The sequence below is a fragment of the Leucopleurus acutus genome, assembly GCF_964270905.1.
Source record: "Leucopleurus acutus genome assembly, chromosome: 4".
In the NCBI taxonomy this organism is placed as follows: domain Eukaryota; kingdom Metazoa; phylum Chordata; class Mammalia; order Artiodactyla; family Delphinidae; genus Leucopleurus; species Leucopleurus acutus.
In genome coordinates, this window is record NC_139146.1 from 139,226,101 (window position 1) to 139,237,738 (window position 11,638).

Sequence of the window (11,638 nt, forward strand, 5' to 3'; positions counted from 1 at the left end):
GTGGCCAATATGAGACCCTCCAGAACGGTATCCCTCTGGTACAGCAACTGGACATGTTTGAGATGATACCTGTGCTATCAGCCTGGGCCCATGAATGACCGCAAGGAGCAGAGCTCCTAGAGACCAATAACAGACACGTATCATGAGTAAGAAATAAAGCTTCGTTGTTTTAACACACTGAAATTTTGGAGATTTTTTTTTCAACCACAGTATAGGTTAGACTATACTGACTGGTGCATTTACTAAAATGTGGACTTCTTTAGGGAAGAGAAGTAAAGAAAGAAGAAGGGAAAGTGCTTTTACTGAGAGGTTATTGTGTGTCTCTGCTAGGTGTTTTCATAATGGCACATTAATTATTGATTATTAGCCCCCAAAATTCAAGCTATAACTACTTCGGTATTTAAAATATTGATTTGTAGTACTACACATCTACTAGCATCTTTAACATAATGGTCGTCAACACATAGGTAACTAAGATAATGAACAATGTCCAAGTGGAAGATCTAGATTGATAAATTTGGGCTCTTGTAGCACCAATCTAAATCTCAACAGAGAATCTGAAGGGCAATGGCTATCATTTATTCATTCAACCATCTATTCATTGTCAAATATTTATTGACTACCTAACTTGGTCAGGCACTGTGTTAGGTGCTTAAAAAACAAAACAAAAGGGCTTCCCTGGTGGCGCAGTGGTTGAGAGTCCGCCTGCCGATGCAGGGGCCACGGGTTCGTGCCCCGGTCCGGGAAGATCCCACATGCCGCAGAGCAGCTGGGCCCGTGAGCCATGGCCACTGAGCCTGCGTGTCCGGAGCCTGTGCTCCGCAATGGGAGAGGCCAGAACAGTGAGAGGCCCGCGTACCGCAAAAAACAAAACAAAACAAAACAAAAAAAAATAGTAACTACCTTAGATAAACCCTTTACTGTATTTAGAGCAGTTTTCCTTGTATTATCTAATTTTTCTTCATAATAGCAAAATGTTCATTCTGCTTTTTTTTTGGCTTCACTATACAGCTTGAAGGATCCTAGTTCCCTAACCAGGGATCGAACCCAGGCCCCTGGCATTGGCATTGGCAGCTCAGAGTCTTAATCACTGGACCGCTGGGGAATTCCCCATTCTGTTTTTTTTTTTTGTTTTTTTTTTTTTTGCGGTATGCGGGCCTCTCACTGTTGTGGCCTCTCCCGTTGTGGAGCACAGCCTCCAGATGCGCAGGCTCAGTGGCCATGGCTCACGGGCCCAGCCGCTCCGCGGCATGTAGGATCCTCCCGGACCGGGGCACGAACCTGTGTCCCCTGCCTCGGCAGGCGGACTCTCAACCACTGCACCACCAGGGAAGGCCCCCCATTCTGTTTTAAACATGAGGAAACCAAGACACAAGGAATGAAGTAACTTATCAAGCTCACTCAGGTAGGCAGTAATAAAACTAGGATTTAACCACTATTTTCACACAATTATCAACAATTATTTAACACTTATAAAAGACTGTTGGTGAAAGATTAGAAATGGAAATTTGATCATAAAATGTATAATTATTTGCATGTTGAAAAAAGGAATTTTTAACAGAAGTACACGGATGCCTTAATTTGTAGAACCTTGAAATTGTAGACAATGCTTAGAAGATCCTGAAAGTAGTTGATTACCTAAAATCATTAAGAAAAATTTCTCTACAATTATATTCTTATTAGACTAGCTAGGAGACAAAAGAACTACATTTTCAACATTTTATTTCCCAGGAAATCCAGCATTAGTGAGGAAAAAGTAATTACATTTTATCCTTTCATTTGTATTTGTAAAATTAAAAAAAATAAAAATATAAAAGGCAAGTCAAAATTATTTGAAAACTTTTCTCTGTATTTTATTAATGACAGAACTGGAGGAGGCATTCTTGATTTAATTTCTCTTTTGTAGAATTATTGAATAGTGGAGATGAAAGAGAATATAAATCATCTGAGCCCTTCCCTTGTTTGGAGACGTATAAACTAATACCCAGAGAAAGAAGCTATGGAGCCAGTGATGGGGCTGAGGCTAGACCTCAGGCCTGAAGACTGCCCCGAGTCACTCTTTTATTTTTCTTTAAAAGACAATGTATATAAAACAAAGATCACTTTATTTTTCTGATAAGTGTTAGCAACTTTGTGTTTGCTCCACAATCCATAGGAAGAAACTTGGTTTACTTCATGTCACTCTTATCCAAGAATATTTTAAGGTCAAAACAGATAATGTCCAATCCAAAGCCATCTTTGAGCCTAAGTATCATTTATGACCAATTGCAGTCCATTAGCAGCTAAGAACTGTATGGTCTGACTCTCCCTCTTGTCTTTTTTTTTTTTTAATTGGGGTCTAGTTGCTTTACAATGTTGTGTTAGTTTCTACTGTACAATGAAGTGAACCAGCTATATGTGTATATATATCCCCTCGTCTTGGACCTCCCTCCCACCCCCACCCCCCATCGCACCTGTCTAGGTCACCACAGAGCACTGAGCTGAGCTCCCTGTGCTATACAGCAGGTTCCCACTAGCTATCTATTTAACACATGGTAGTGTATATATGTCAATCCCAATCTCTCAATTCATCCCACCTCTCTATCACACCACCGTGTCCACACAACCATTCTCCAGGGCCTGTGTCTCTATTCCTGCCCTGCAAATAGGTTCATTTGTACCATTTTTCTAAATTCCATATATATGCATTAATATACAATATTTTTCTCTTTCTGACTTACTTCACTCTGTATGACAGACTCTAGGTCCATCCACCTCACTACAAATAACTCAATTTCGTTTCTTTTTATGGCTGAGTACTATCCCATTGTATATATGTGCCACATCTTCTTTATCCATTCATCTGTCAGTGGACACTTAGGTTGCTTCCATGTCCTGGCTATTGTAAATAGTGCTGCAATGAACACTGTGGTACATGACTTTTTTGAATTATGGTTTTCTCAGGGTATATGCCCAGGAGTAGGATTGTTGGGTCATATTGAGTTTTATTTTTACTTTTCTAAGGAACCTCCATACTTTTCTCCATAGTGGCTGTATCAATTTACATTCCCACCAACAGTGCAAGAGGGTTCCCTTTTCTCCACACCCTCTCCAGCATGTGCTGTTTGTAGATTTTCTGATGATACCCACTCTAACAGGTGTGAGGTGATACCTCATTGTAGTTTTGATTTGCATTTCTCTAATGATTAGTGATGTTGAGTATCCTTTCATGTGTATCCTTTCATATATGAGTATCCTTTCATATATCCTTTCATATATCTTCTTTCATATATCTTCATGTATCCTTTCATATATGAAGTATCCTTTCATATATCTTCTTTGGAGAAATGTCTATTTAGGTCTTCCACCCATTTGTTTTTTTAAACATCTTTACTGGAGTATAATGGCTTTACAATGGTGTTCCACCCATTTTTGGATTCGGTTGTTTGATTTTTTGATATTGAACTGCATGAGTTGCATGTGTATTTTGGAGATTAATCTCTTGTCAGATGCTTTGTTTGCAAATATTTTCTCCTATTCTGAGGGTTGTCTTTTCATCTTGTTTATGGTTTCCTTTGCTGTGAAAAGCTTTTAAGTTTCATTAGGTCCCATTTTTTTGTTTGTTTGTTTGTTTTTATTTCCATTTCTCTAGGAGGTGGGTCAAAAAGGATCTTGCTGTGATTTATGTCACAGAGTGTTCTGCCTATGTTTTCCTCTAAGAGTTTAATAGTGTCTGGCCTTACAATTAAGTCTTTAATCCATTTTGAGTTTATTTTTGTGTAAGGTGTTAGGGAGTGTTCTAATTTCCTCCTTTTACATGTAGCTGTCCAGTTTTCCCAGCACCACTTATTGAAGAGGCTGTCTTTTCTCCATTGTATATTCTTGCTTCCTTTATCAAAAATAAGGTGACCATATGTGCATGGGTTTATCTCTGGGCTTTCTATCCTGTTCCATTGATCTGTATTTGTGCCAGCCCCATACTATTTTGATTACTGTAGCTCTGTAGTATAGTCTGAAGTGTGGGAGCCTGATTCCTCCAGCTCTGTTTTTCTTTCTCAATATTGCTTTGGCTCTTCGGGGTCTTTTGTGTTTCCATACAAATTGTGAAATTTTTTGTTCTAGTTCTGTGAAAAATGCCATTGGTAGTTTGATAGGGACTGCATTGAATCTGTAGATTGCTTTGTGTAGTATAGTCATTTTCACATTATTGATTCCTCCAATCCAAGAACATGGTATAACTCTACATCTGTTTGTATCATCTTTAATTTCTTTCATCAGCGTCTTATCGTTTTCTGCATACAGGTGTTTTGTCTCCTTAGGTAGGTTTATTCCTAGGTATTTTATTCTTTTTGTTGCAATGGTAAATTGGAGTGTTTCCTTAATTTCTCTTTCAGATTTTTCATCATTAGTGTATAGGAATGCAAGAGATATTTGTGCATTAATTTTGTATCCTGCTACTTTACCAAATTCATTGATTAGCTCTATTAGTTTCCTGGTAGCATCTTTAGTATTCTCTATGTATGCTATCATATCTTCTTCAGTGACACTTTTACTTTTTCTTTCCGATTTGGATTCTTTTTATTTCTTTTTTTCTCTGATTGCTGTGGCTAAAACTTCCAAAACTATGTTGAATAATAGTGATGAGAGTGGGCAACCTTGTCTCCTTCCTGATCTTAGTGGATATGGTTTCAGGTTTTCACCATTCAGAACGATGTTGGCTGTGGGATTGTAATATATGGCTTTATTATGTTGATGTAGGTTCCCTCTATGCCTACTTTCTGGAGAGTTTTTATCATAAGTGGGTGTTGAATTTTGTTGAAAGCTTTTTCTGCAACTATTGGGATCATCATATGGTTTTTATCCTTCCATTTGTTAATGTGGTGTATCACATTTGTTGATTTGTGGATATTGAAGAATCCTTGCATTCCTTGGATAAACCCCACTTGACCTGGAGTATGATCCTTTTAATGTGCTGTTGGATTCTGTTTGCTAGTATTTTGTTGAGGATTTTTGCATCTGTGTTCATCAGGGATATTGGCCTGTAGTTTTCCTTTTTTATAAGAACTTTGTCTGATTTTGGTATCAGGGTGATGGTGGTGGCCTCTCAGAATGAGTTTGGGAGTGTTCCTCCCTCTGCTATATTTTGGAAGAATTTGAGATGGATAGGTGTTGGCTCTTCTCTAAATGTTTGATAGAATTCGCCTGGGAATCCATCTGGTCCTGGTCTTTTATTTGTTGGAAGATTTTTAATCACAGTTTCAATTTCAGTGCTTGTGATTGCTCTGCTTATATTTTCTGTTTCTTCCTGGTTCAGTCTCAGAAGGTTATGCTTTTCTAAGAATTTTTCCATTTCTTCCAGGTTGTCCACTTTATTGGCATAGAGTTGCTTGTAGTAATCTCTCATGATCCTTTGTATTTCTGCAGTGTCAGCCGTTACTTCTTTTTCATTTCTAATTCTATTGATTTGAGTCTTCTCCCTTTTTTTCTTGATGAGTCTGGCTAACGGTTTATCAGTTTTGTTTATCTTCTCATAGAACCAGCTTTTAGTTTTATTGATCTTTGCTATAGTTTCCTTCATTTCTTTTTCATTTATTTCTGGTCTGATCTTTATGATTTCTTTCCTTCTGCTAACTTTGGGGTTTTCTTTGTTCTTCTTTCTCTATTTGCTTTAGGTGTAAGGTTAGGTTGTTTATATGAGATATTTCATATTTCTTGAGGTAGGCTTGTATTGCTATAAACTTCCCTCTTAGAACTGCTTTTGCTGCATCCCATAGGTTTTGGGCCATCCTGTTTTCATTGTCATTTGTTTCTAGGTATTGTTTTGATTTCCTCTTTGATTTCCTCAGTGATCTCTTGGTTATTTAGTAGTGTATTGTTTAACCTCCATGTGTTTGTATTTTTCACAGATTTTTTTCCTGTAGTTGACCTAGTCTCATAATGTTGTGGTCAGAAAAGATACTTGATATGATTTCAATTTTCTTAAATTTACTAAGGCTTGTTGTGTGACCCAAGATATGATCTATCCTGGAGAATGTTCCATGAGCACTTGAGAAGAAAGTGTATTCTGTTGTTTTTGGATGGAATGTCCTATAAATATCAATTAAGTCCATCCTGCTTAATGTATCATTTAAATCTTGTGTTTCCTCATTTATTTTCATTTTGGATGATCTGTCCATTTGGTGAAAGTAGGGTGTTAAAGTCCCCTACTATGACTGTGTTGCTGTCGATTTCCCCTTTTATGGTTGTTAGCATTTGCCTTATGTATTGAGGTGCTCCTATGTTGGGTGCATAAATATTTACAATTGTTATATCTTCTTCTTGGATTGATCCCTTGATCAATGTAGTGTCCTTCTTTGTCTCTTGTAATAGTCTTCATTTTAAAGTCTATTTTGTCTGATAGGAGAATTGCTACTCCAGATTTCTTTTGATTTCTATTTTCATGGAATATGTTTTTCCATCCCGTCACTTTCATTCTGTATGTGTCCCTAGGTCTGAAGTGGGTCTCTTGTAGACAGCATATATGTGGGTCTTGTTTTTGTATCCATTCAGCCAGTCTATGTTTTTTGGTTGGAGCATTTAAACCATTTACATTTGATGTAATTATTGATATGTAGTTTCCTATTACCATTTTCTTAAATTTTTTTGCTTTGTTATTGTAGATCTTTTCCTTCTCTGTGTTTCCTGCCTAGAGAAGTTCCTTTAGCATTTGTTGTGAAGCTGGTTTGGTGGTGATGAATTCTCTTAGATTATGCTTGTCTGTAAAGGTTTTAATTTCTCTGTCGAATCTGAATGAGATCCTTGCTGGGTAGAGTAATCTTGTTTGTAGGTTTTTCCCTTTCATCACTTTAAATATGTCATGCCACTCCTTTCTGGCTTGCAGAGTTCCTGCTGAAAGGTCAGCTGTTAACCTTATTGGGATTCCCTTGTATGTTATTTGTTGCTTTTCCCTTGCCACTTTTAATATTTTTTCCTTGTTTTAATTTTTGATAGTTTGATTAATATGTGTCTTGGAATATTTCTCCTTGAATTTATCCTGTATGGGACTCTGTGCTTCCTGGACTTGACTATTTCCTTTCCCATATTAGGGAAGTTTTCAACTATAATCTCTTCAAATATTTTCTCAGTCCCTTTCTTTTTCTCTTCTTCTGGGACCCCTGTAATTCAAATGTTGGTGCATTTAATGTTGTCCCAGAGGTCTCTGAGATTGTCCTCAATTCTTTTCATTCTTTTTTCTTTATTCTTCTCTGTGGTAGTTATTTCCACTATTTTATATTCTGGGTCACTTATCCGTTCTTCTGCCTAAGTTATTTTGCTATTGATTCCTTCTAGAGAATTTTAAATTTCATTTATTGTGTTGTTCATCATTGTTTGTTTGCTCTTTAGTTCTTCTACGTCCTTGTTAAACCTCTCTTTTTTTTTCTACTTTCTATTTCCAAGATTTTGGATGATCTTTACTATCATTACTCTGAATTATTTTTTCGGTAGACTGTCTATTTCCTCTTCAGTTGTTTGTTCTGGTGGATTTCACCTTACCTTTCTCCTTCATCTGCTGCATATTTCTCTGTCTTCTCATTTTGCTTAACTTACTGTGTTTTGGGTCTCCTTTTTGCAGACTGTAGGTTCGTAGCTCCTGTTGTTTTTGGTGTCTGTCCCCAGTTGGTAAGCTTGGTTCAGTGGGTTGTGTAGGCTTCCTGGTGGAGGGCCTGGTGCCTGGGTTCTGGTGGATGAGGCTGGATCTTGTCTTTCTGCTGGGCTGGACCACATCCAGTTGTGTGTTTTGGGGGTGTCTGTGAACTTAGTGTGACTTTAGGCAGCCTCTCAGCTAATGGGCAGGGGTGTCCCTCTTTTGCTAGTTTTTTATCATGTGGTGTCCGGCAATGGAGCTTGCTGGTTGTTTAGTGGAGCTGGGTCTTAGCATTGAGACGGAGACCTCTGGGAGATCTCTTGCCTATTTATATTATGTGGGGCCGGGAGTTCTCTGGTGGTCCAATGTCCTGAACTCAGCTCTCCCACCTCAGAGGCTCAGGCCTGACACCCGGTCAGAGCACCAAACCTTGTCAGCCACACAGCCAGGTATATGAAGGGTTTCTTGCCTTTTGGGAAGTCTGAGGTCTTCTGCCACTTTTCAGTAGGTGTTCTGTAGGAGATGTCCACATGTAGATGTGTTTTTGATGTATTTGTGGGGAGGAAGGTGATCTCCATGTCTTAGTCCTCCGCCATCTTTTTTTTTTTTAACATCTTTAGTGGAGTATAATTGCTTTACAATGGTGTGTTAGTTTCTGCTTTATAACAAAGTGAACCAGCTCTACATATACATATATCCCCATTTCTCCTCCCTCTTGCATTTCCTTCCCACCCTCCCTATCCCAGCCCTCTAGGTGGTCATAAATCACTGAGCTGATCTCCCTGTGGTGTGTGGCTGCTTCCCACTGGCTATTTGTTTTACATTTGGTAGTATATATATGTCCATGCCACTCTCTCACTTCATCCCAACTTACCCTTCCACCTCCCTGTGTCCTCAAGTCCTTTTTCTACGTCTGAGTCTTTATTCCTGCCCCTAAGTTCTTCAGAACCTTTTTTTTTTTTTTTAAGATTCCATATATATGTATTAGCATATGGAATTTGTTTTTCTATTTCTGGCTTACTTCCTTCTGTATGACAGCCTCTAGGTCCATCCACCTCACTACAAATAAGTCTCCTCCACCATCTTGAAGGTCTTCCCTCTTCCTTTTTATGGCTGAGTAATATTCCGTTGTATGTATACACCACATCTTCTTTATCCATTCATCTCTCACTGGACAGTTAGGTTGCTTCCCTATCCTGGCTATTGTAAACAGTGCTGCAATGAACATTGTGGTGCATGTGTTTTTTTGAATTATGGTTTTCTCAGGGTATATGCCCAGTAGTGGGTTTGCTGGGTCATATGGTAGTTCTATTTTTAGTTTTCTAAGGAACCTCCATACTGCTCTCCATAGTGGCTGTATCAATTTACATTCCCACCAACAGTGCAAGAGGGTTCCCTTTTCCCCACACCCTCTCTAACATTTATTGTTTGTAGATTTTTTTGTGATGGCCATTCTGACCGGTGTGAGGTGATACCTCATTGTGATTTTGGTCTGCATTTCTATAATAATTAGTGATGTTGAGCATATTTTTATGTGTTTGTTGGCCCTCTGTATGTCTTCTTTGGAGAAATGTCTATTTAGGTCTTCCACCCATTTTTGGATTGGGTTGTTTGTTTTTTGATATTGAGCTGCATGAGCTGTTTGTATAATTTGGAGATTAATCTCTTGTCAGTTGCTTTGTTTGCAAATATTTTCTCCCATTTTGAGGGTTGTCTTTTCATCTCGTTTATGGTTTTCTTTGCTGTGCAAAAGCTTTTAAGTTTCACAAGGTCTCATTTGTTTATCGTTGTTTTTATTTCCATTACTCTTGCAGGTGGGTCAAAAAAGATCTTGCTGTGATTTATGTCAAACAGTGTTCTTCCTATGTTTTCCTCTGAGGGTTTTGTAGTGTCCAGTCTTACATTTAGGTCTTTAATCCATTTTGAGATTATTTTTTTGTATGGTGTTAGGGAGTGTTCTAAGTTCATTCTTTTACATGTGGCTGTCGAGTGTTCCCAGCACCACTTATCAAAGAGACTGTCTTTTCTCTATTGTATATTCTTGCCTCCTTTGTCATAGATTAGGTGACCACCGGTGTGTCGGTTTATCTCTGGGCTTTCTATCCTTTTCCATTGTTTTATATTTCTTTTTTTTTGTGCCAGTACCATACGTCTTGATTACTGTAGCTTTGCAGTATAGTCTGAATTCAAGGAGCCTGATTCCTCCACCTCTGTTTTGGTTTCTCAAGATTGCCTTGGCTATTTGGGGTCTTTTATGTTTCCATACAAATTGTAAAATTTTTTGTTCTAATTCTGTGAAAAATGCCATGGGTAATTTGATAGGGATTGCACTGAATCAGTAGATTGCTTTGCCTCAGTTCCCTCTTGAGTCCATTTGAGAAAAATTCTTCCTCCCCATTCCCTTCAGTTATATTCACAAGGCCTATCACTACATTTCCAAACATTTTACTAGACATATCAGTAAATTAGTATCTGTGGTAGTTTAGGTATTGAAGTCATTTAAAAATGTGTTATACTTGCAGTAGAAAAATTAGAATGTTGAAATATAACATTACCACAAAAGGTATGAAGGCAAAAAGGAAACTCTTTGCTCTGTGTTATGAGTAACTTTCTTTCTGATTTCATATATATATCAAAGTCCTTCCTGGTACATATTGATAAATACAAAATTAATTTACACATAAAATTTGCATTAAAATCTAATTTACATACTTTACTTTCCTCTCCCTTTTATAAGCTAATAACACTGAGACTGATCTGGAACTCTGGAAGGAGCTGTGAGGTGGACCTCTCATCCAGAGACCTCAAGGGTAGGTCTAGTGCATTCAGCTTGATTAGTTGCTAGTTGTGAGAACTTGGGCCATTTTACTTCACAGAACCTAGGGTCCCTTGTTCTTAAACTGAAGACATTGGATTCCCTTCCCAGAATGTCTTCAAGCTCTGACCTTCCCTGATGGCTTATTAGTCAAGTTTCAGGCAGGGTACAGAATTTGCCCCAGATGGTTCACATAAAGAGACTGCAGTGAGAGGACTACTTTCAGAGTTTGAGCAAGCAAATGGTATGAGGTACCCAGGCACTAGCAATAGTGGGAAACTTCTACCAACCCGAAGTTTGAAGGGAAGAGGTGAAAACATATTTGCCAGAGACTGAGGAGTGCTGGGACTCTGGACGCCAGGCCGCCAGGTAGGGGCTATAACTGATGTGTATGAAGGATGCAACTACTGCCAGAGGTGCAGCCTCAAAACAGAGAGGAGTCAGGGAAGAAATATCCTGACTGTTCTCTCCTCTAGCCTTCTAGCACCGTGCTCCTCAAAGGATGAACCCCACCAGAAGCAAGAAGCCTGGTGATGCATTCCCCAGAGGCTGGCCCCCCAGGGCAAAACCAGGACAGAGAGAGATGGAAAAGGCTGCTTATAGTGGGGGAGGGAGACAAACTAAACTGCACAAATTCTGATATTAAAAAAAATTATTATCATCTACTTCTTCTCTTTGCTTGCAATTTAAATAAATTTCAGTGAAATGTTTTCTCCAATCATTTATTACTGACTGCAGCATTCCTTGAAAAGCATATCAATAAGAAAAAAAGTATTCATGAAGTGATAATTCTACTGTATATTTTTTATGTTTGTCTTTGCTATCATTACTACATTTAGTTCCTTCTGTTATTTAGCTCACTAGTGAAGTCCTTTTCTCTCTGATTTAGTTCACAAAACCATGGTTTTTTACATATATTTTAATTCTACCCTGGTCATAATACAGGCACTATTTCTACAAAACTTTATAGAACCAACACGTTAAAAAAATCATACCCCTTCTAAGGGAAAAAAAAAAGACATCTTTGAAATTTAAATAGTTGTAAAAGCAGCAAAGGTGGGTGCTGTTTATTCTGATCGTATTACAAGTTTGTCAGATTTCATGTGTTTTTTGGAACTGGGATGATGTCATGTTAAATCTCAGATCGTGCATTTTGTGCATTCCAGGAGGTGGCGCACATAAACACCATGTAGCACAGAACCCATCTGAGTGGGATCCCT